A 22911-nucleotide genomic window follows, 5' to 3' on the forward strand; every position below is an offset into this window, starting at 1 on the left:
GTATCCAGAGACACAAAACACGTTTCTTCTTTCCCGTCCCGGAGGCAGCCGAGCAGCGCGGCTGGACAGCAAATCCATGCGGCAGTTCCCTGACAGCCTGTGCCGGGCTGGGGGGGATGAGACACGGGAAGGCCCAGAGGCGGCAGGAACGGGCACTGCGCCCTGCAGGCTCACAGCTGCGGGGCACGGAAGGGCACGGAAGGCCATGCTGCCGAGGCAGCGGCCCTGGCGGGCGGAGTGTGCGAGGAGAGGCCGCGCCCGGCGCAGCTGCCGCTGCCAGCCCCGGGCCTCGGGCAGCTGCGGCACCCTGCTCATCACCCTGCTGCCGGCGGCCGGGCCGCGTTTGGCTTCCCTTCATTGCACAGCGGCACCACCCCCAAAAAACCGGAACCAACCTCCAGAGCCATAAAAATCAGCGCTTGCCTAATGAAATCGAACAGCTTCATTCCCCCCCGCCCAACAACGTGTGGCCCGTGCAGCCGCAGCCGGCAGTGCGCTGACATCCCGCCCATTGGAAGGAAGGACACGGTCCTTGAAATGCTCTGGCACCGAGAGCTGCTGCTTTCGAACTAGAGCAGAGACAGATAAGGATATTGTGAAGGAGAAATTTGGCATTGCATATTATGAAACTGAATCCTTAAAGAACCTGCGTACTTTTGGCAGTATTTCGTGTCTCGTAAATAGAACCCATATATATTCATGCGTATTTTAAGCAGAATATAGTGTACTGCAATTTCTGCCATCTAAGCAGATATCTTGGTAGAGTAATTTAAAAACATAGCTGGGGGTTTTTTTTGATTTTTTTTTTTTTTTCGTAGCTAGCACTGCACCAATTAAATAGCAAGGCCAGCATTCTGTGTCAGGCAGGCATCCTGGCCCAGGGGCTCCCAGGTGTACATATACCTGCTGAAGGCAATGCAGGAGCTCAGGAGCTGACCCAGCACAGGGTGAGGGCATCAGTGGCTGCTCTGCCTGAGCAGAGCTGAGTGGGGATGGTGTGCTGCAATGCACACTGCTGTGCGAGAGATACTTTTAAAAAGCAAGACGTGCAAATGGATTCTTTATAAGACCTAGATAAACCTCTATATGTTTCGTTTCTTTATAATCCTGCAAGTATCCTGCTTTTTGCTAGGGGATCATAACAGCATGAACACTTGAATCACTGAACCCCCCCACTTGATGGCATTAATTTTGTTTAACTTCCAAGACGTGTATATACCTATTTGCATCTATATTTCCCTCTGTCTAAAAATACCGTAAGGTTATAGATTCGAGGCTTGCAGCTTCAATTAAGACATGGAGTGAACAACTGCAATTTTAAATCTGCCAGTGACATATATGCAGAATTATTGTTACATACCATGCTATAGTAACCCTAAATAATTTCAAAGTACAAGCAGGATTCTATACTACAATGTCAGTCTTTAAAAGTAATCCTATGAACCTGGCTGTGTTCTAAACAAAATTTGAAGAATTTTAGATTTTTGAAAAGTCCAATGCCCCATGCAAATCCATGTGAGTGGAGTCTCTTGCTCACTGACACTTTGCTAAAAAGTTCTGAGACTGCAAAGTTTCAGACAGTTGGGAAGCTCAGATCCACCCTAGCAGTTACCTCCAGATGGCTGCACTTTCATTTGGTACTAAGCCTTCTAGCATCTCAGAGTATGCATGTTTGGGATGGTGATGTGTACTGTTCCACTTGTTTTTGCCAGAAAATGTACAGGGCATTGTATGATAAGTTTTGACACATGGTATAGCTCAAAAAGGAGGTGAGAGAGAAGGGACGAGGAAAAGAGAAGGACAGGAAAAGAAAGGAATAAGAAAATGCAGCAAGAGAAGTTTATGTCAGTGTAATGAATTCAGCCTGACTGGCAAATACAATCTGACTGCAAGTTGTGAATTTCATTGAATTTGATCCAAGAAAGACACAGCTGAGCAATCTGCAGGAAGCAATCTTTTCCTAGAAGTATGCTGCTCCAAACTGTACAAATTCTTCCACTGGTCGTAAAATGTCTGTCTGCCACTGAACCTGTGCAATCAGATACTTTTGAAGAGAAAGTATTGTAATGAAACAGTCAACTGAAGAATAGCAAAAAATATCACTAAATGTAGAGTTTTGAAAGAAGAAAACCTATATAATTTGAAGTTGGCCAATGAAGCATTAGTGATAAGGACAGTTAATCATTCTGGTGCAGCTGTTTCCTGACATTTCTGCAAAATGTTGTGGAAAAATTAATGAAGGTTTGTTCAGTAATGGTTTCGAGCTTGGCTAGTGGAAAATATGACAGTATTTCCATCGTCAATTAAGAACAAGCAAGGCCCTTTTTTTTCCGTAGGGGAAGTGGTATGCAGTTTGTACTGCACAGGAAACTGTAGACTTGAGAGCAGCTGTGTGATAGTAACAGGTATGCAGAGAATATGGAGAAGGGCCCAGGCCCTCTTCTCTTATCACATGTGCTTCAGTGTAGTAGAAGTAGCTCTGTTACATACTGGAAATACAGGATACTTACGCTATCTACCATGTGGGGTATTCCTTTGAGTGTCTGGCTCTGAAAATAAATGCCCTTCTTGTCACTTCAGTAACAAAGCTTGCATTAATAAGGCTTTCATTACAATTTTATTACTGTGACACCAGAAAAGACTAATTCCTTCAGGTGGAGAGACACAGGATTTTTTTGCCCATCTCTGAAATTCACGTTACTTGCCATTAGACCTCGGGGTGTCTGGTTGTCACAGCCCTGCAGCAGGCCTTGCATGCTCACCATGCATGCTGCTCACCAGCGGGCCTTGGTGAGCACATCTGGGTGCTGTGCTGCATGGGTGAGGAGCAGCAGTGCAGCTGGAGGGGAACCCGCTGGCCTGTGTGCAGTACGGACATGAGCTGTGCGTGCCAGCTCGGTGTCATGCGTGTGTATGTGGTGCTGCAGATAGCCAAGAAAGCATGTGGAAACACGAGCATGGCCAGAGGGTGCATTCCTGTTGCAGATCAGCATAGCTGAAAGTCACTGTAGCAGCTGGGCAGTGGCCTTTGTCCACTCCTTCACCTTGTGGCCTGCAGCACCTGGCAGGCAGCCAGCTCCCAAAATCCTACTCCAATGGCACCTTGGGGTTCCTGCTCCTGCCAAAGCTCAACTGTGCTTGAGCTCCTCCAGCCCAACTCAGTTTGGGGTATGCTGGATACTCTCTGCACTTGAAAAGGCTGTATGGGGCAGAAGGTGATTGGGAAAGAGACAGTTTCATTCATGAGCATAAATTACGAAGACTGGTCCCGTACAGCCAGTAGAGTAAACTTTTTTACTCAAGGGGTTCTAAATTTTATTTTGTGTGAAAAATGCATTAGTGTGAAATGTCCAGGTCTGGTACAGAAACACTGTAAATCACTGCAAATGTTTAGGTGAATGATTGAGGTGCTCAGTACCTTTCTAGTACCTTTCTGGACTGTGAGGTTTTGTACATGCCTGCCTCCTGTAATAGCTTTTTTCTTCCTCTGACTTTCTGAGATACTTTGAGCCCTACCATAAATATGATTTCTAGCCTGTTTACACGGTATGATGATTCATGCTAAAGTGGTGGATAGAAGATGCATTATAATGAATGGTTTATGCTTTCCTAATATCATTCTGTAAAGGTGACACTTATTCAATGCTCCACTGCAAATTTAGAAGACCCTTAGCAAGCTTGCTAAAAATGTTTGTCTTGCTCTCTGTAATGTTAGCTGTAGGGTGTATAGCTCTTATTGACAGGTTTAAGCCAGTGTAAAACAGTTAATAATGACAGACTTGTATCCATGATTTGTGACCGTTCACATAAGCACATAAAAGTCAGCACCAAGTTCTCTCTTCCTGATGCAGTCCACTGTGAGAAGCTTCATTTTAGATTCTCCCAAGCCTGCAATCCCTATTGCAGGTAAACCTGTGGCTGGAGTCAGTGACAGCTTTACCAGTATCAGAGTTATCAGAGCATTAAAGACAGCTCCTATAAGAGCCTCTAGTTAGTCTTGATTTGGGACATTAAAAGGTTAGTCCTGCAAGCATCCCATCAGTAACCACGTGCCTGCTGCCACTGCACTCAGTGTACTCTCATGCCTGCAGTGAGACTGCTTGTGTGCTGAAGAGCGTGCTCAGGAGTAAGGGAAAAACGAGGGCTTTGCTTTTGCAGTTTATCTGATGTGGGAAATCTGAGGGTGCTAGGTCAAACATGAGCTGCTTTTAAACTTCTCAGCATGAGGGCTGTGCCTGCAGCTGCTTAGGAATTTCCCATAAAAACAATTTGTCAATTGAAAGCGGAATTTCCACAAGAACAAGTTTTCCACTGGAAAATTTCCATATTGCTATTTTTATTTTTTTGTTTTCCCATGGAAATCTCCGAATTAAATACTTCCCTTTAAGTCACTTTACTCCATGAAGAAGACCTTTGTTTAGCTGATCTGAGCTAAAATGGTTTCAGTTGCCGTTAAGTTGCCTGTTATGTTTCTCATCTCATTATGAATGGCAGTACAAAAATTTTATGCTTAAGAAGTTCCTGTGGGCAGATCACCTTGACAGTCTTCATGTCCCACACTGGGTTGTAGTCACTTGTGTGAAAAAGTCTACTCACTACTGAAAAAACAATGTCAAAGTGAAACAAATTCTAAAATAGAGGCCCCAAACCCTGGGAAACCAGAGGAGCCTCATTCATTTATGAGCCTATATCTTTGCCTATATCATCATCAGTTTCCCAAAATTTTGAGTATATTATACTGGTTATTTAATATGTCTGTGGGGGTTGTAAAACTCTTGGACTCCATTTGAGATTACTGGGGAATAAAAAGTATGTTTAAGTGATTGTAAAATTGACTAAGATCACACAATCAAGATTAAGGACTTCCACTTGTCTTAATTCCTTACCTGGTAGCCCCTACTGAGGGCATCTGGGTAATGGCCGAGACATTACCGGAGGTGACTGGATGCCTGGTGCTGAGCATATGGGAAGGGAGAAGAATGCTGCTGACACCAAGGTGTTCATCATAACACACAGTGACCTCTTATGGATGAATATTAAAAAAGATTGAATACCACTTTTACTTTTTAAACTAATGGTTTGAATATTTGTACCAATATTTGTAGTAGGTGCTGGGTTCTCTTATGGTACTGTGTCCCCAGATTTCTGTGAATCTTTTTTCTGTCTTGCTGTCTCTCATCCATTCTTCATTCTGTTCTCATGACACATGGAGCAAGTTCTAGTCACAGCACTAAAACTTTGGTTATATTGCATGGCAGCCGGCTGGCAGTTTTGTGATCGTGACTGGTGGCACGCACAGAGCACTAGCCCCTGTTGTCCCCGAGGGAAATGTCCCCCAGGAGGAAATAGGCTGTACCAGAAAGTGCTCCGTGTGACAGCCACTGCACCAGAGGAAGCTCGCTATCTACATGAGCCTGAAGGCAGGTGCAGATTTTTTCACCTGGTGCACACAGGAAGCAGCATGGCTGATGTCTGACTTTCCTTTAGGCAGCCTCCCCTGGGCTTCTCAGAAACACAAGGGAGTTGTGGTTAAATATTACAGTCTAACCTTTTACTTGCTCACAGACTGAACAGGAGCTAAGTAACTTTACGCTATTAGCTCCATTTTAGGTATCTCTTCCACTGGATGAAGGGCAGTTGACTCTCAATCATATCTTCCAAATGAACGACTTGGAGTGAAATCCTGGGCTGTCTTTACCTGCAGGAAAGCATGGTGCAAGCACACATCTAAAGCATCCTTCTCTGCCCCTTTTTCTGCCCCTTTCATAGGATTCTCTTGAGTTCCTTACTCTGTCACTGGTTTGTTTAGACCCTCATAATTTTGCTGGGTAGGCTGAATTAGATTTCTGAATGCTGACTGTTGGATCTGAACCTTCTTCCTTCTGGGAGGATAGGACCGACAGCTTATGGAGATCTTGTTTGACTGTGAAATCAGGAAACGTTTTTGAGAGCTGCCTTAGTCATTTATCCTGCCAGCATCCCCATTCTTACCAGATGGTACTGGGAACCCTCTCAGTCCCAAACCCTTCTGCTTCCCCACTGCTTAGCTTCCCCAGTGGTGCTGAAGACAAAGGAGACCAATCTGAATAGAAGGAAGAAGGGACACATAAGGACTGGTCATTAATTCTTTGTTTAAATATGTCAACAGTTGCCTTTAGGTGATACCAAAATAAGTTGCTGGCATTCAAGAAAACACCAAATAGGCCTTCTGTGCTAACAGCAAAGACTTAATTGTACCGCAAGCTGAACACAGTTTCAAAGAACACAAATATATCACCATCATTTCTACCTGTGCATTGTTCTTTGGGAAAAACAATAAAGCCCACTTCACTTGTAGTCCCCTGTACTAAAAAGGAAGGTTTTCCTCAAGTATAATTGAAACTGGAGTTTTCATTCACCTGTTAGAATTTGAAGATTAACTGAAGGAATGATCACAGCAATTATTCACACTGTTTGGCAAGAAAGAAAAACAATTGGCAAAATTGTTTTTGTGACAATGGTTGCATTGCAAAGGCCTTAGTTCTAAATATAAGATAGGGAGAAATTGTTCTGTTTAGTGTGTCCTAAAATTATCCAGCACAGAAATACTTTAAGGAAGTGTAAAAATGAATTCTCAATTTCTCAAAAGGCAGCTTAAAGGGGAAGGCATGCTGATGTGGAAGTATTGAATAAATGCCATCTCAGTAACAATTTTACCAAATGTAGGGAAGAGTCTTACACGTCATGTCCTTGTTATAAGATTCATGGAGAAAATACTCCCACTCAGATAGAAATTGATTGTAAACAGCTCTCTTGCTGTTAGAGTGGATGTACTTTTGAAGATGCAGTGGCTCTTAGAAGGAAAAGAGCATGTTGTGCAATAATCTGACCTTACGTTGCATAGACACTTCCAGTTTTGGAATGTGAAATGTCTGAAACTGGGAGTGGGCGGACAAGAGGTGGAGCCAGTCAGGAGCCTGGGTGGCTGCGTTTCTGAGAAACTCTCTTCTGCTGGTGAGTACTGCTAATTCGCCAAGCGCACGCCTAAAGCCCTGAATAGTTCTCAGTTGAACCACTAAACAATATCAAGTTTCAAATGGACATGGAGCTATAGGGTGATATTTTGGAAGTTAATTGTATGAAACCTCATTGAAAACAAGGCTGAATTCTTTCAGACCTGAAACCACAGCCTCCCAAAATGCGTCAGAGACTCTTGATGCTGCAGCGAGGTCAGCTTCCCTCCCCCCCTACCTGTGAGTCAGGACAATTCTATTATAGGAAGTTTTTATTGGAGGCTCTCGATGGAGAGGTAGACAACATGCAGATGGTGAGGACACACTGGGGACAGAGTTTGGATTCTGTGCCTGCATAAGTGGTGACCAACAGGCGACCAACAGGTCAGAAGAGCATTTTTTCTGGAGAGCACTGGGATACTAAGGAAAGAATAATATTTGAGCAAGAGGTAGGTTTCGCTGATTTCACCTTCTGTCTAACTAAAACCTGGATTCGGAGTCCACTCAAGTTAGCATTGTATCGATTTCTCAAGGGGGACAAAGGCTAAGTCTCTTGTAGCCTTAATGCCCTCAGTGCTTGTCCGCAGTTCCTTCCATATCTACTTTAGCTGAAAATCACAGAAAGAAAATTTTAGAGTCGTTCAGTTCACTGTAGAAAGAAAAAGAAAACCAAGGAGGAAACAGAATGCATTTGACAGGTGGGAATTTCAGAGGTGTTATCTTGATTTTCAGTCAAGGCAGACACTTTTTTAAATAGAAACTTCCTGTGGGGTAGTCATCCGCTTACTCTTTCCTTTTCTATAAATCCAGACCTGCTTATGGGTGGATCAACACCACTGGGACTTAAAAATATCTGTGAGCAATGCTGCCCCATTTATATTAGCAGGCCTATAACTTTTTCTTTGTTTGTTATCGCTGTTATTACCTGGACTGCTCTAGCAGAGTGTTAGCATAGATGAAATTCCTGCAACAAGCAGTATTTTGACAACTTGGAGCTGTGGTTTTAGATGTGCTCTTCTTTCAATGCTGGCAGATGCTCTGTGCTTCCTGGACTCACTGCTACTGGAGAAGAAGTATCTTACAGCAGTCTGTGATTAAAAAGATACCTCTAGAAATAATTTACTCTATGAGGACTTTTTTTATTATTTCTATGTGAAATTGCTAGCAGCAGGTAAGAGATCCTGGAAAACAGCTGTAGCTATTTAATTCATAACCTGTCAGAAAAGAAGGTTTTAGTTTCCACTCCTGATGAGCAACTTGAGTGAAAAGCAGAGCATGCAAAGAGCTGACCTACCTAAGCCCTCAGCACAATGGGTAGTTCTGCATTTGAGTGATTTTCCTGAGAGCACCCCATGTGGAGTCTTCTGCTTTATTGGAGGTTTGTGTTGTCCTGGTTTGATCCACTTCTCAATTCATTGGTGGAATATTTCTAATAACTTTCCCACAAGCTGATTCAGACTGCATAAAAGGGGGAAAAAATGCACATCCAAAGATTTGAATCCATGGGTGGTGCATTTTATAAGCAAGTTCATTGATGCTTTGTTCCTAGAGATGTAAACCACCTTTTCTTTAAAAAATGAAAACAACTGGATGCACTTCTGGTGTCCTTCTGACTGCCAAGCATTCATTAGTAAACATTCAGGCAAATGGACCTCTTTATGCAGATGTGTCTGAGCCTGTATGTGTGGAGTTTGAGTTGGAGAAAATAAGGTGCTCTTAAAAGACTTGCCGAGGCAGTTATCTGCCTGAGATTATGTTTGTGTTTTTCATCCTGCAGGTTTTAAGTCTAAAGATGGTTGTGATGGAAAAAGCATAACGCAAGGCCGTGGTTTATCTGAGCTTCTTGGTGAGGAGGGGTAGACAGGCAAATTTAAGCAGAGCAGTGTGGTCTCCCAAAAGGCAGAGAATGATCCTGAACATTTTGATGGCACTAGTTGCCACTAACTGCTTCCCCTTTAGTGTGATTTAGCAAATTATTTCCCTGTTGGATAAGATGGAAGTAAGCTTCCTTTGCCGTCTGCCCGATTGCCTGCTGTCCAAATCTGCTTTGACCAGTAAGCAGAAAATGTGAGTGCCTTTGACCTCCACTGGCCTTTTTCCTGGCCTTCCTCTGCCCTTTGCTCTTTCTGGCAAGGTCCTGTTGCAGTTAGACCTCAGGATAGCAGCCTAAGTGCCAGCATCTTCCAGCTGTCATGTGAAACTGCAATTTGGCTCACATCAGTTCTTTTCTTTCTGTAAGCAGCATATATGGAATATAAAAGTTCATATCCTCTCTTATGATTAGATTTGACATCCTTGAACAGATCAAGGAGAAAAATAAATTGTTACCCTGAAGAAAGTTGTGAAGAAAAATATCAGAGTGATGGCTTTTTGCTTTTAAGTTTTCCTGATCAGAACTCAGAGGCTGAGTTTTGGATCAAACAGCTGTAGTGATTTTGCAATCAAATACTCCCAGCTTGTGAAGATGCAAAGAGCAGCTCCTCCAGCTCGCTCTAATGAACCAGCAGCTCTTTGTTGATTCTAGCCAAGCAATTAGGCTCCCTGTTACGCAGTTGCATCTGAGCAATTTGGTTTATTTTACTCAAGGAGACCTCACCAATCCACAATTAAAGTCGCATTTTCATCTCTCACTTAGGGGTTGAGAAAACGCTTTTGAAGGTCTTTGTTCCTCTGATGAGCTTGGGAGAGGAACAAAATCAAACAAGGTTTTTTTGTGGCAGGAGTTGGGTCGTGACTGAGACAGTTGGCTACTTCATTATAGCAAACACGTAGGTGGCCTTTCTCATGCTTTGAGATGCGAGAGAGGAGCTCTGACTTGACTGACATCTTTGAGGGGAGTGGAGTCAATCCATGGCAGAAGGAGGGTCAGGTCAGCTGTGCCATATGCAGCACACACTGACAGTGAGCGCTTTCCTCTCAGCTGCTTTGAAGTTACAGTCTCTATCTTTTTGGCAGGATCCGATCCAAGTGGTGAGATGGCCCTGAGTCTGGGCAACTTAAAATGCCTGTAATTCTTTGCACCTGTTTGATTGTGGTATTTATAGCTCATTTTTACTGGTGCTTTCTTTTCAGTGTAACAGTTACTAGCAGACTTCCTTGCTGGTACTGGATCCACTCAGAAGGAAAGACTGGATGTAATTTGGAGGATCATTAGGGTGAGATCAGCTCTTGAAACCTGAGTCGAGTTAATGATGAAACCTGAGTTTTGTTAATAATACATTGTAATTATTACTACCAGCAAGGCAGATACCTCATATTTCTCATCCTTTTAGCTTGAGGATCCTAATTACTGTGATATTGCTTGGGTCTACAGGAGGAAGATACCTGGTCTCCACCACCAGATTTCCACTTGAGCTTTCCCAGGTAGAGCAATGTGTCTGCAGATGTTGATGCGTTACACAAGCTGGGGTGCAGAGGGGCCAAGAGGAGGATACATGATCAAGAGATGAAACAGTAGAACGTTAATAATAAAAGACACCTAATTGGATGTGCCCTTTTGCCCAGCAACAAGGACATATGTCAGTGCACAGAAGGCACCAGGCTCGTGGCAACCTGCTCCCACCTCCTACAGGTCTTCCTGAGGACAAAATTGCATTATGAGCCGAGCCACTTGCCTGCTGCAATTGGCAATAAAGCCAATTAATCCTAAGCCTTTGTAGACTGCATCTATGCTTGCACCTCTGAGATGCTGGGCCAGATTTGAGAGGTGACATAAATCATGGTGTGCCTTATGTGTTGGTGAGTGGGAGGGGAGTGCACACTGGGGAAAATGACACTGTGCAGGGGTGGGAGGGAGAAGGCTGTGGCAGGAAAAGCAACCTGCAGCAGGATGTAGGATGATGTGAGATAGTGCAGGCTCTACTTAATGCTGTATTTCCTTACTGCCTCCCGTAGCTCCTGTTGCAGCCTCCCCTGCTGTCCTTGCTGGTGCCCACTGCCTCCATTTGCCCATGGTGTGCTTTAACTTCCTGTAGGCTTTCATTTTGTGGGAAATGTCATTGTGGAACTACTGTCCCATCTGAAGTGCAGGACACCACTATATCCAGTCTCCCACCCCACCTGTGCCATCTGTTTGTGAAGATGTGAGTTAGGGACTTGCTTTAGGGCAAGGTAAAATGGCCTTAAGTTGCACCAGGGGAAGTTTAGTTTGGGTATTAGGAAAACTTCCTTCATGGCACTGGAACAGGCTGCTTTAATAGGGCAGTGGTGGAGTTACCATTCCTGGAAGTATTTAAAGTCTTGTGGATGTGGCACTTAGGGACATGGTTTAGTGGTGGACTTAACAGTGTTAAGTTAATGGTTGGGCTTAATGATATTAACAGTCTTTTCTAATCTAAATGATTCCATGATTCTACATTTGGGACAAGAAGGTTCCAGCACCCATAGTTTAAACACTGGCCACAGGAGAAAGCCTATGACAGGAACTTACCAAAAAAGAAGATTTCTTTCCCTGATTTTGGAATTTCAGTCTATTCTATAGAATTTTAGAAAATACAATGTAATAGTAAATGTTATGTTTCCTTAATACACTTTTCTGTGGTTTTCCTAGTTTAATCTTCTCCTTCGTATGTTTCTTTAATTAGGTGCAATCTTAAAAGGACATGTAATATATTACTATTGCTTAGACAGAATTTCTGTTCCAAATGTGAGTGGGGAGCTATGCTGAAGGTTTTGTACTTTATAACTTAAGATCCCCAAAGTGATTGAGAATATGTGGTCCTGTTTCCTATTAACTTTATGGAAATATACATCCAGAAAATGGTCTTCAGTATTTAATCCTACTAATAATTATTTTTGCATCTATATTTCCTCTAATATAATAACATCTATTCTTCATTTCAGATGAAAATTAAATTGTCTGAAGAATAGTATCATCAACTGATTTGTCTTACATCATCATGTTTATCTATTCTAGTGAAAAAATCAGTGATTATTAAATTTACTGCTAAGGCAAAGAATGAAAAGACAAAACTATGACACTGCACAAAGAGTGCTCTTGCATCAGTGGGAATTAATCACAGCATATCAAGAAAAGAACACAGTCTCAATTTCCCACTGTAGTTAATGTTAAAAATTTAATCTTATTAACTTCAATTACATTTTGTTTAATGTTTAAATCAGAGGAAAATAAAAATTCTAATTTCAGAATAATCATTTGGATTGGATCTTGCATGTGAAGTTGGCAATATGTTACAGTGGGCTTTTTTTTTCTGTTGTAAATGAGAGAAAAAGTCTGGTAAAACGTGTGTGTTTTTGTTTAGCCTAGTAGAAGTGATGGGCGGTATTTGGAGGCACACAGGAAGGCTGCATAATAATGAAACAACCCCTCTTGTGCGCGTCAGCCAAACGAGTCATGATATCAAGTAGAAAAAGCAAAATTGTGGGAGAGACCATTTCTTTGCACAGCTCATGAAGAGCACTAGTCAGCACTAGGAATTTGGCATGAGTGTTGCTCCAGTAGTGGTATTCCAGTCACAGGCTTTAAATAGTTGCAGATGTTCTGAGGGGGACTGGGGGGATTGTCCCTGCCTTCCTTTTGGGGAGCAGGGAGCGAAGCGCATGGCCTGCAGGAGCACGGAGTTTCCCTGGAAGGAGACTGGGCTGAACACCTCTGAACACCTCAGCTGAGTGTAGCTGTGGCTCGTCCTGTTGCAGTCAAACCCACGGGAGGCTTGGGGCTGCTGCCAGGAGGAGCAGTGGGATGGTTCCTGTGGCAGCCCAAGCAAGGCTGGCCGGCACTGGCAGTAGGCCAAGCCCTCCTGTTCTTGGCCAAGGGGTCACCCTTTGGCTGCACCTGAAATGGCAGCACCTGATGTCTCCCTTCCTGGCAGGTCCTTGGTGCCAGGGAGGGGCTGTGCACCAGCCCAGGGCAGGTGTGGCATGCAGGACCAGGCTGTGAGAGAGCCACTGTGTCCCACTGCTGGTGGCCGGGCACGGCCACGCTCCAGGGTGTGGGACCTGCCCCTGCCTTCACCTCCTGCTTCTCCCCAGTTTGCTGGTGCAGCTCTGGTTTTGCCTCTTAATCTATTCCCATAGTTCGATGGGTTCTCTATTGGGATGTCTTAATAGAAAGCTTCCGATTATTTGTTATGGGATGTCAGGCTGCAAAAGCCACATGGAAGATTTGCCTGGTCTTCTCACCTTTACTCTTGTTATAATGTCAATGAAAAGGGGATGATTTTGAAATTTGACTTTTACCCCCTTTGTGTTCTCAAGTTTCTCAAGTTAGAAACAGGAAGCTGTTTTGCATAAAGGTAAAATTGTGTTTTTAATAAGGAAAGTTGGTGTTAGACAGACTAAATATACCCACACAGTCATACTCAGTGGGTAGTCCTGGCTATTTTTAGGCTTTATTTGTGCCTCTCTATTTGTTGGGGTTTTTTTTTTAGTGACATCTCCACTGTACCTTCGGCTCGTAGAGAGGCACCACTTCCTGCACTGGTATGAAACTGGCAATTACAGCCAGCCTTGTCAGGTGTCATTTATCAGGCGTTGCAGAGGGCTGGTTTCAGCAAAAGAAGAACAAAGCTTAATAAAAAGAGAGAGAGGCAGAAGCATTCTCTTAATAATTTGCCCTTTGCAACAGCAGACCCTTATCAGATCACCCACGCTCATCTGGCTGCTGACGCTGTACTTGCTTCATTAGTACGAGCTATTTTTACACCTTTTGTGACTTTTGAGGAACCGAGTGGGCCTGCTGGCTTGTAGTGATTCACCATCTCCAGGCGAACAGGCTGTCCTCAAACCCTGACGGTGGGGGAGGAAGGGAAAAGGAGGGGGAAGAGTTCAATTGAATGAGCAAGTCAATTAAGTGGATTATTTATCTTAGGTGGTCTGAGTGATAAAACATTGCAATGTGGTCTAAAGGAAAATAGCCCTATATGTTTTTGGCTGGCAGTGCAACATTTCAGATTGTTAGGAGCTATCCAAGGAGCATTCAGTAATAATTAGTTCAAGTCTAGCTTTGCAAATGTGCATGCCTGTACATATACTCTATGTGATAATTTCCCTGTCTATAAAGTGAATGTTGAGGGCTAGACATGGGGATGTTTGGGAGTTGAACTTGATCTTTAAAGGTCTCTTCCAACTCAAAATATTGGGTTGCGTGTTGGTGATGCTTTCTTTTGTTTGTTGTGTGCAAGTGTCATTGGTGTATGGCAAGCACCTAAGGTACTTTTGGGCCAGACTGTTAGGTGATTTCTCTTCCACTTCTGACAATGGAAATAAAAGCTAAACTTGATGGAATGAGCCAGGCAGGATGCAGGAGAAAGAGAACCCTGTATGAAGTTGTCTGGAGTTTTTTAAAGCTGAGCTACAGTTGCTTTCCCTTTTGATGGATCCTCAAGAGAGAATGTCCTCTCAGAGCCTGTTGAGCTCTTGCCTGGTGGCTGAAATTAGGATTCTTTGCTGCCCTTACTTCAGTTTCTCATGGACAGGAGTAATTTGGTGTTCAATGGTTTCATATTGCAGGTTTCCTTGGAGTAGTTACAAAAGTTAGTGGTATGTGGGACACATAGATAAAACTTAAAGGTGCTGTGGTGATGCCCTCCAATCTATCCTTGTCTGGTAAAAAGTCATCATGAAATCTGACCAGTGTCTTTCCTAGGAAGAATGTTTTGGGTTTTATTATGTTGTTCTTGTTGAAATCTGTAACTTAGCTGTCAGCTTGGTCTGTGCCTTAAATAGCAACAGCTCTATAATAACAGAGGTTTTAAATGCAGTTTCAGGCATTTTGGTAGACATTCATCTCTTTAGAAGTGTTTGCTTGTGAGAGTGATGTTAATAAACACAGTTGATTTGGGTTTTGCAAAAAGAAACTTAAGTGCAAAGAGTGAAATTTCATATATAACTACAAAATGCAGCAAAAAGCATATGCATATTTTGCTGAATTTTTAAGAGGTGTTCTGATGCAATTGAATGTTATACGTACTGACTTTCAATGCTTCATACAGTAAAAAAGAACAAAGTACTGTAAAATATGATCCAAATAATTTTAAAGAGTTTTTTTATTATTCTTTTCCTCTGCTGGCCATCCTGAGGGTTGTAAAGAAAGCAGCATTCTTAAATACGCAGTCTAATTAATATATCCTACATTACCTCTCTAGTGATCAGAATCTTTAGGCAATGCTCAGTGGTTGGATTTGCTGCACCAAAATGCCTGTATTGAGTCATTTGTCAAAATAAAACATTTTGGCTGCTGAGTAGTGGCTGTTGTGACATCTATGCAATATTTAGGATTTGAGGCTTATTAGCTGATCTCAGGTGAACTCTTAAGAAGTATTCAGGATGGATTGAAATAAAACTGCTGTGAAGACCCATTCTACTTTGGGGGCAAAAAGTGGAAAAAAAATAGTAAGAACATAATGTTGATGTTTAGCATGTATCTCTTTTTGTTTTGACATGTGATGACCACAGAGCTTAGTAAACAAAGACAGGTTTTAAAATAAGCTTGTATAATAATTGGTGTGAGTGAAAAACAAATGCAAGCTCAGGTACTATAAATGTCTTCATATGTAGTTCTTGCCAGGGCGAGAGTTTCAGTCTGAGGCAGTGCATTTGCTCATTCAAAAAGGTGTTTGAAAGACACTGATATTTTCATGTGAAATGAAAGTGGTTTCTTTTGACATGGTGTGAAAGGAGGCATGACTGTTCACAAAATCTGCCATGGTTGCATAATTAGGATTGTGTAACTTTTTAACTTAAAAAACCTCACTTCCCAGAAAATTCAGTTATATTTTCCTTCTGAGGTGAAAATGCTAGGCTAAGGCCTGTTATTTGCCTAGAATTCCCTTTTGGCATGAGAAGAATAATTACTTTGTACCAAAATAATGTTGCAATATTTACTCAAATTTTGATTTTTTTTTTCCCCCTGGGAAAACCTGGGGGAAAGCTGTATAATATCTTAACAGAGGTTTACCAGTACAGCTGCGTTCTCCCCAGTGGCTGCCCTTTTGCAGTCCTTGTGTGAAAATGATGAGGCATTTCAGCCTTTGCCTGTCTTTCAGTTGGGAAAATTCTTATATCTGACAACTTTAACAGTTTGAACTCTCCAGTGAAACTGTTCTTACCCTTCCTACTGTAGATGATGTTTTATAAGTCTGTAAATGACTACAAACCACATCTGCATGGGAATCTTGCTTTTTGCATACACTTTATACTTATGAAGTGCTGCTAAATTCATAGTCAGGACTTAATCTGTCCTTTATTGGGTGTGAAATTTCCCTTTCTGATTAACACTTTCCTTTGTGTTGAATTGAGAAAAAAATTCTTTAATCTCAGTAATTTTCACCAGTTCTTCCAAATGCAAGACTTCCATTGCAGTCCCAGTGGCATCACATAGCATCATTGGTTAGTGTCCGGGCTTTTGCTCTGCAGAGGTTTTTAGCCCTTTTTGGGCAGGGCCAAAGCTCCATTTCTTTTCTACATGGTGAGAAGTAATTCTTAGATTAGAAACTATTTGACACTTCTATGGTTTGGCATAGTGTCCTTATGTTTGACTGCTGTGGCTCAGAAGAAAGTAAGATAAAGTTGAGTTTCTGCTGACAGAGAGTAGTCCAAGAATTAAGAGCTCATTTGTATCTCAGCACTGTTTTGGATACTCCTGTACATTGTTAATGTGTATTTAGTAAATACTGTTGCTTACTACTTAATTCACCCTTGAGAGACACTCATTGTTCTGCAGATAGCACCAATGGGATTAGGCATCATATAAATCTTGTTTCAGCCATCAAAATGGTGTTTAAAGAGGACCTTGGTGGGCATTGGTTTCTAACTGTTCTCTGCATGGGAGCTGTTCTCACTCTTATAAATCACTGTGTACTACTGTTCAAAAGAAAATGGGGAGTGGGGGTGGGGTGATGGGCAGGGCAAAACAATGGTGGTATTTTCATTGCCTTCTGAAATTTTAATAATCCTGGAAGTATTGCCTGTCAGATCTGCTGTTGCTCTGCCATTACATTTTAAGGTCCACATGGGAAATGATTGGTATTTTATTAAACTGTTTTCAATTTTTTACTTGCTCCCCAAGGAAATAAGTACCAGTGTGAAATGATTAGCAATTTATATAGTTTTCTTGTTTAGTTTCATATCTGAATAATCCCAATCCTTTGCTTTTGTATAGAGACAGATTCAGGATGTCCATGTCAGAAGGCAGTCAGACAGAACAGGTAGATTTTGTGTTATCTGACATGCTCTGTCAGACTCTTGAGGTTCACAGCAAGATGAGGCAACCAGAAACAAAGTATTTACCTGATCCATTAAAAGCAGTGGGATCAGAGGGATCAATTAACTGCTAATTGGTTGACAAGATTGTTTGACTTGCTGGCTGTTTTGGCACTTCTTTGATAGCAGGGTTTTGTTCAGTTCAAGGAGAAGAATTGAGATTTGTTTTCAAATTCCTACCTATAAAGGAAGCATTTAAGATTAATTTGGCTCCTGCATAGTTTTTTCTCTTTTCTTTTTTTTCCTTTAATACTCATCCTGTGGAAATAACTGTTCAGCTGGTCTTTGGCAGCATTAAAGCTTTTTTTATACATTTTTTTCCATCTGATAGTAATGTGTACATTGTGTATGATGCTGAAAAAGGAAATAGTGATATACTTTTAAGTGAGAAATCCTGGTCATTATAGTTAAAAAGTCAGTGTTAAAGCATTTCTACTCTAGACTTCCTATATGGCTTCTTAAAATACACTCAATTTGAAGTTAAGGTTTTTCGTTAGCGCTACAGAGAGCAGTAGTTTAAAATTATATTTGAGATACTTAACATAGAAAAAACTGAGTATTTTGCTGCAGCTGTACTCAAAGCATTTATGATACAAACCAACATCTCTTAATGAAAATCACCCACGTTTTCTTACTACTATGTAATAGAGCATTTCTTGCAATATATGTTACAATTCTCTCTGTAGACATCTTAGAGGTGTTGGATTAGTTTGTTTTCACCTTCTGGCAAATAACTTCAGGTATCTTGTATGTCAGATGTAACAGCCTAAACCTAAGTGGTCTGATTCTGTTTGTTTTTATGAGGAATAAATCTGGAATGATGCCCTTCGATTTACAGCTCATTGCTTCAGATTCATACCAGGTTAATGTAGAGCAGAATTTGGCTCTCCTTCTTGTTGGAATAATTTGTGTCTTTTCAGTCTCTCTGAGTCAAATCTTGTAATGAGCGGCTCTTGTTTCAAAACTGATTTTTCTCTTAGTGTGTGTGCCTGAACTCTGACTCAGTAGGGTCACATTCTGAGTTTAGGTCTTCATCACAGCAAGTACACACAGACATTTATATGAAATGTCTGAACAGGTCTAACATCCTACAGTTCAGGTTATTAGGTGTTAGGGTAAAACAGATTTGATTACTTGATTGTTTTCTTAGTTGGTGTTGATTGTGATGTTAGTTGTGCTTTTAAAGTATGTTCTTCAACATACTCTCATATTGGTCTCAGGTAATATTTTGAATGATATGAAATAATTAGGATCGAGGTGAATTTGGTAAAAACATAAAACTAATTAAATACTCAATTCTACTACAGTTGTCTAAAATGTGTTAGATACCAATTCTCAATGGCTGAGACTCTAGAACAGTTCTCAAAGTATAAGCCAAATACAGCTCAAGCACTGAAATAATAATTGCACAAATCAAAATGCCAGGTTTTACACCACTTCTAGTTTTACATGCACAGAATCTGTCCCTTGAAGCCAGCAACTACCAGGGACACAAATGTGCCCAAAAGCCTGAAGTGGTTGTTTGGTCACAGTGAGGTTGCAGTCTGCCCTTGATGTATCTGTAACTGAATCCTCTCAGTAAGTGCCCTCAGTTCCTGGCTTCTTGGGGAATCCGTGTGAGCACAGTGTAGCAATGGAGAACACATCCTGCCCTGGAGCTTGACCTCAGGTAAACTCAGTACAGTTTGTTAGATCATTGTGTACTGGGTGCATTTGCTGAGCAGTGTTTGGGTTTGTATTGGATGGCACTTTTAAATGACATTTTAAAAAGTATATTGTAATAATTAGTTCAGCTGCCCAAATTAAAAAAAAAAAAAAAACAACACCCAAAAACCGCTGAAAATCCAACCAAACCCATAAGTATTAATCTAAATATTTCAGTTTTTCCAAAACTGTGGTTCTCTGGCTGATTTTGGAGAGTGACAATGCATTCAATAAAGCACTGAAATCCAGAGGGCAGGCAGAACATCTGGGGTGGAATTAAATTAACAAATTAGAGTAGTATCTTCAAATCTGAAGAGGTAACAACAGCAGTTATAGCATAGAAAGTGGTAGATTAAAATAAATGCATCTAACCTATTTTAAAAGAGCTGCCTTTTTTGGTTCGCATATGCAAAATGATGTCTTACAATTCCTGCCAAACTGGAGCAAAAGCACAAGTATGCTCCCATTCCCAGTAATTCAGACTCTGCCAAGTGTCAGTTGGTCATCTTTTCTTTCATTTGTGTAAAATGCCAAAATTGTACACCACAAGGACTGCATTCTTTTTGTTATGTTGCTACATAACATTCTCAGCCCATGAATGAATATATAACCTTGGAAAGAAGGAGGGACAAATGCTTATCTATCTTCATACCAGTTAAATCCTTCAATTCAGAGGCGCACACTGGATGCTGGTTGGGAAGTCTTCTTCAGGCTTAGCCCACCTATTACTTTGCCTATGTGGGAGAAACTATAAATCCATGTTTTACTAGGGTTCTCAATCTTTTTAAATTTTTCACTGGGATATCAACACCAAGCAGTTCTTTGGGGAATCTCATTAGTAAGACAGAGGGAAACATGTAGGACAGCAAGCTGAAAGTGTGCTGCCTTTCTTCCTGGAAGCCAAGGCAATTTTCTTCTCAGTTGCAGGTGGGGAAGGGTTCAGAGGTGGCCTCTCTAGTAAGGCTGCTGGGCTTATCCCAGACATAAACTAGACTTGCCTAATAAGGGTCTTGGCAGAAGTCTGTGCATGAGTGTGAGGATTTCATAGGAGCCACTGCAGCTTGTCAGTCCTAACACTTGCCCTATAGAATACAAATTCTTCAGGGGCCAGTTACTGTGATTTTAGGCCAGCTTTGTGCTGGCAGAGCTGGACAGAAAAGATTTAAAACAAGGCTGGATCTGACCCTTAGTCCTTATGCTAGAGTCAATATTTATTCTGTATGGTGCACTCAGGATTTAGCCTGGAAGACATAAGCTTCCAATTTGTTCACTTGCAAGAACTGTAATATGAGCTACAAATTGAGAAGCAGTAAAAGTAATGTTTTGCCAAATTTTATTTTAAAGCTGTTGAGTGTAACCATTTTAATGGTCTGAAAAAAAAAAAGAAAAGAAGGAATAATCTTGGAGCTCTGCAGTCAATCAGATATACATCCCCTGCATACAGCTCACAAAGGCACTCTCGTTAAAAAAGGAGCAAAAGGATAATGTTCCTTTCTAGAAAGTTTTCAAAGTCTTGATTTAGTAGGTGCATCTGACATAAATACAGCTCCTGGTTTCCAAGTAATCTTCTCATGTTCAAAATTTTCATAGAAGTGAAATGTCCTGTTTTGAAGCAGGCAGATAGCACAGCTAATGTGACTAGGGGAGCTGGCTCTCGGGCCCCATTCCTGCCAGGAAACCTGGCTTGGCCACCAGCCAGGAAGGACTTTGCAGCTCCTGTCAAACAATGTGCTCCGTGCAACTCCCATACAGCTTCTGATCTGGGTAGGTGGGCTGCTCTTACTCACTCCAGCAGAGCTGAGCCGTCCCAAAGGTATTAAAAAAATTGTGCCCTTTTATCATCCTTAGTTCCTTGAATAGGCAGTACTTGAAATATAATGGGTTTCTGCCTATTGAGTAGTATGTATTTGATGAAAAGCAATATTTAAAAGTGTATTTACAATTTTTTCTAAAGGAGAAACATTGGTCACTTGGAAAAATTGAAGTATTTTGTTGGTTTAATCTAGGCTGTGGATGCAGCCAGATGAGATAGAGTTTTGACTGGATAAAACAGACACAATGTCAACTAGCTTTGCAGTGTCTTACATTTCTCCAGTTAGGCCAGTCTCCCATTAGGGAGGAGAAAAAGAACAAGAGAAGTAATATTAAAGCCATCTTTGACACAGGATGGATGGCAGCTCAAACCAAACCAGAAATTACTATGTTCGTTCTGGAAAGGGATTGATTTTTCCCGGGAGAGTGGCTCTTGCCGTACTTAAGCCATCAATAATCCCTGTAATTAGTCTCTACCTGTTTCATAGTGGACGTTGAAAAATTGTATAGAATGTTCTGAAGTTGCAGGACTGAAGAAGGGCTTTCACACTGTAACAGTGTTCTCAGCACAGAACAGAAAAGTTTTGGATGTATATTAGCATCATCTTTTGCTGAAATAAAGCCATTGCTGTGACTGGCAGATTTCTTCTATAAAGGTGCTCTCAGAAAAAGGAATATGGAAAGAAAGGATACTGCCATCTTCTTGAAATTTCTTCTTCACCATTTGCAAAATTGCCTAATAAGGAATATTTTTCTTTGAAGATGGAAAATACCTTTTTACTCTCTCAGTGAGGACCATTCACTCCTGTCCCTGTTTCTGCTTTCTCAAGCCACATATTTTCCTTTACATCTGTGCTCACATATTGGCATCATTAGCCACCTGGGATTCAGCATAGCTCAGCTGCTGGAACTGCTGGGCCACTTACCTGCCATTTCCTCATGAGCCCCTGCTGAGCTGCTCTGCAGTAACCACTTCTGGCATAATGTAACTCGTGCACAAGGATTTCTTTTTCCATTTGGACTGATACTTTTTCTTTGAGGAAGTGGATAAGGAGATTTAAAAAAATATATTTACTTGCATTGTATTTTTCTTTTTTTAATTTAGAGAATAAGACAATAGACTTATTGAAAGAAGCCATTAGCACATCAAAGCTAAATGACATTATGATCTAAAACATTCTGGTTTGCATTTGATAACTTGCTGTTATTTTGTACTACAGGGGATTTCTCTATAGTTAAAAAAATAGTTGACTACACCAACATTCCATCAGTTATTGCTGGCCTAACTACTGATATATTATTTGTACTACTAATGATTAATTCATAACAGGTGGCATGGTACTGATTCTATTTGTGTCAAGTTATTAGGCTTTGCTAATGTCCATTTGTTCTTGGAAAGTGATATTAATTACAAAGAACTAAAAAATATTTTTCAATTTTTTATTGATTTTTTTTCTTTATAGTTGTTAGTTTTTGATAATTTTTTGGTGTCATTCAATAGAAAATAAACATGAGTACTCTAGCTTCTTTGTGACAGTTGCTAATTGAGGACCATTACAATAGTCTGTATCCCCTACTCTGAAGCTAAAGTTCCAGCTGTTTCTAAAGATCTGTTCTTTAGCGATGCTCTGACTTTTGGCATAAATAAAACCAATAAACACTGTCATTGTTGCTTTTGTTGTCACAATTGAACATACATCCTTTTTATTGAAACAAAAGCAGAAATCTTTTTGAAGAAAGATTTGTTGAAAACTGAAAGGGAGAGTCATCCTTTTGTGGGAGAAATGGTCTTAAGGCAATGAGATGATGCTCATGCTCCCTCTTCTCTGAGCTGGTCTTTTCAACAATACAGAGTGGCCTGCAGTGTGGTGGCAGTCAGAGAGGTGGCAAATCATGGCAGTCAGAGAGGTCTTTTAACCATAAAGACCTGTAAATTTCTTCTGTGAGAAAGCAGCCATACATTCTGTAGTACTACCACACAGGTGTTAATTTGGACACCTACTCTGTTTCACTACATTTTCTTGTCCCTCAGTGGTGACACCCTGACCAGGAGTTTGTGCTGGTCCCTGAAACATTTAATGAGAGGCCTGGAGTCTAAAAGTATTAGCTGGAGAGAGGCATTGAAAGGGGATTTGCCAAGGGGATTCAGGGATAATCCAGGCTTAACAAAGGCATAGGAATG

General features: G+C 41.3%; 1 protein-coding gene across 8 annotated transcripts in view; it reads left to right on the plus strand.

Moving 5' to 3' along the window:
- HIVEP2 (HIVEP zinc finger 2) overlaps positions 1-22911 on the plus strand; it is a 136832-nt gene that overhangs the window by 87320 nt on the left and 26601 nt on the right. The gene's annotated exons all lie outside the window — the stretch shown is intronic.

This window comes from Agelaius phoeniceus, chromosome 3 (genome assembly GCF_051311805.1).
Source record: "Agelaius phoeniceus isolate bAgePho1 chromosome 3, bAgePho1.hap1, whole genome shotgun sequence".
Taxonomy (NCBI): domain Eukaryota; kingdom Metazoa; phylum Chordata; class Aves; order Passeriformes; family Icteridae; genus Agelaius; species Agelaius phoeniceus.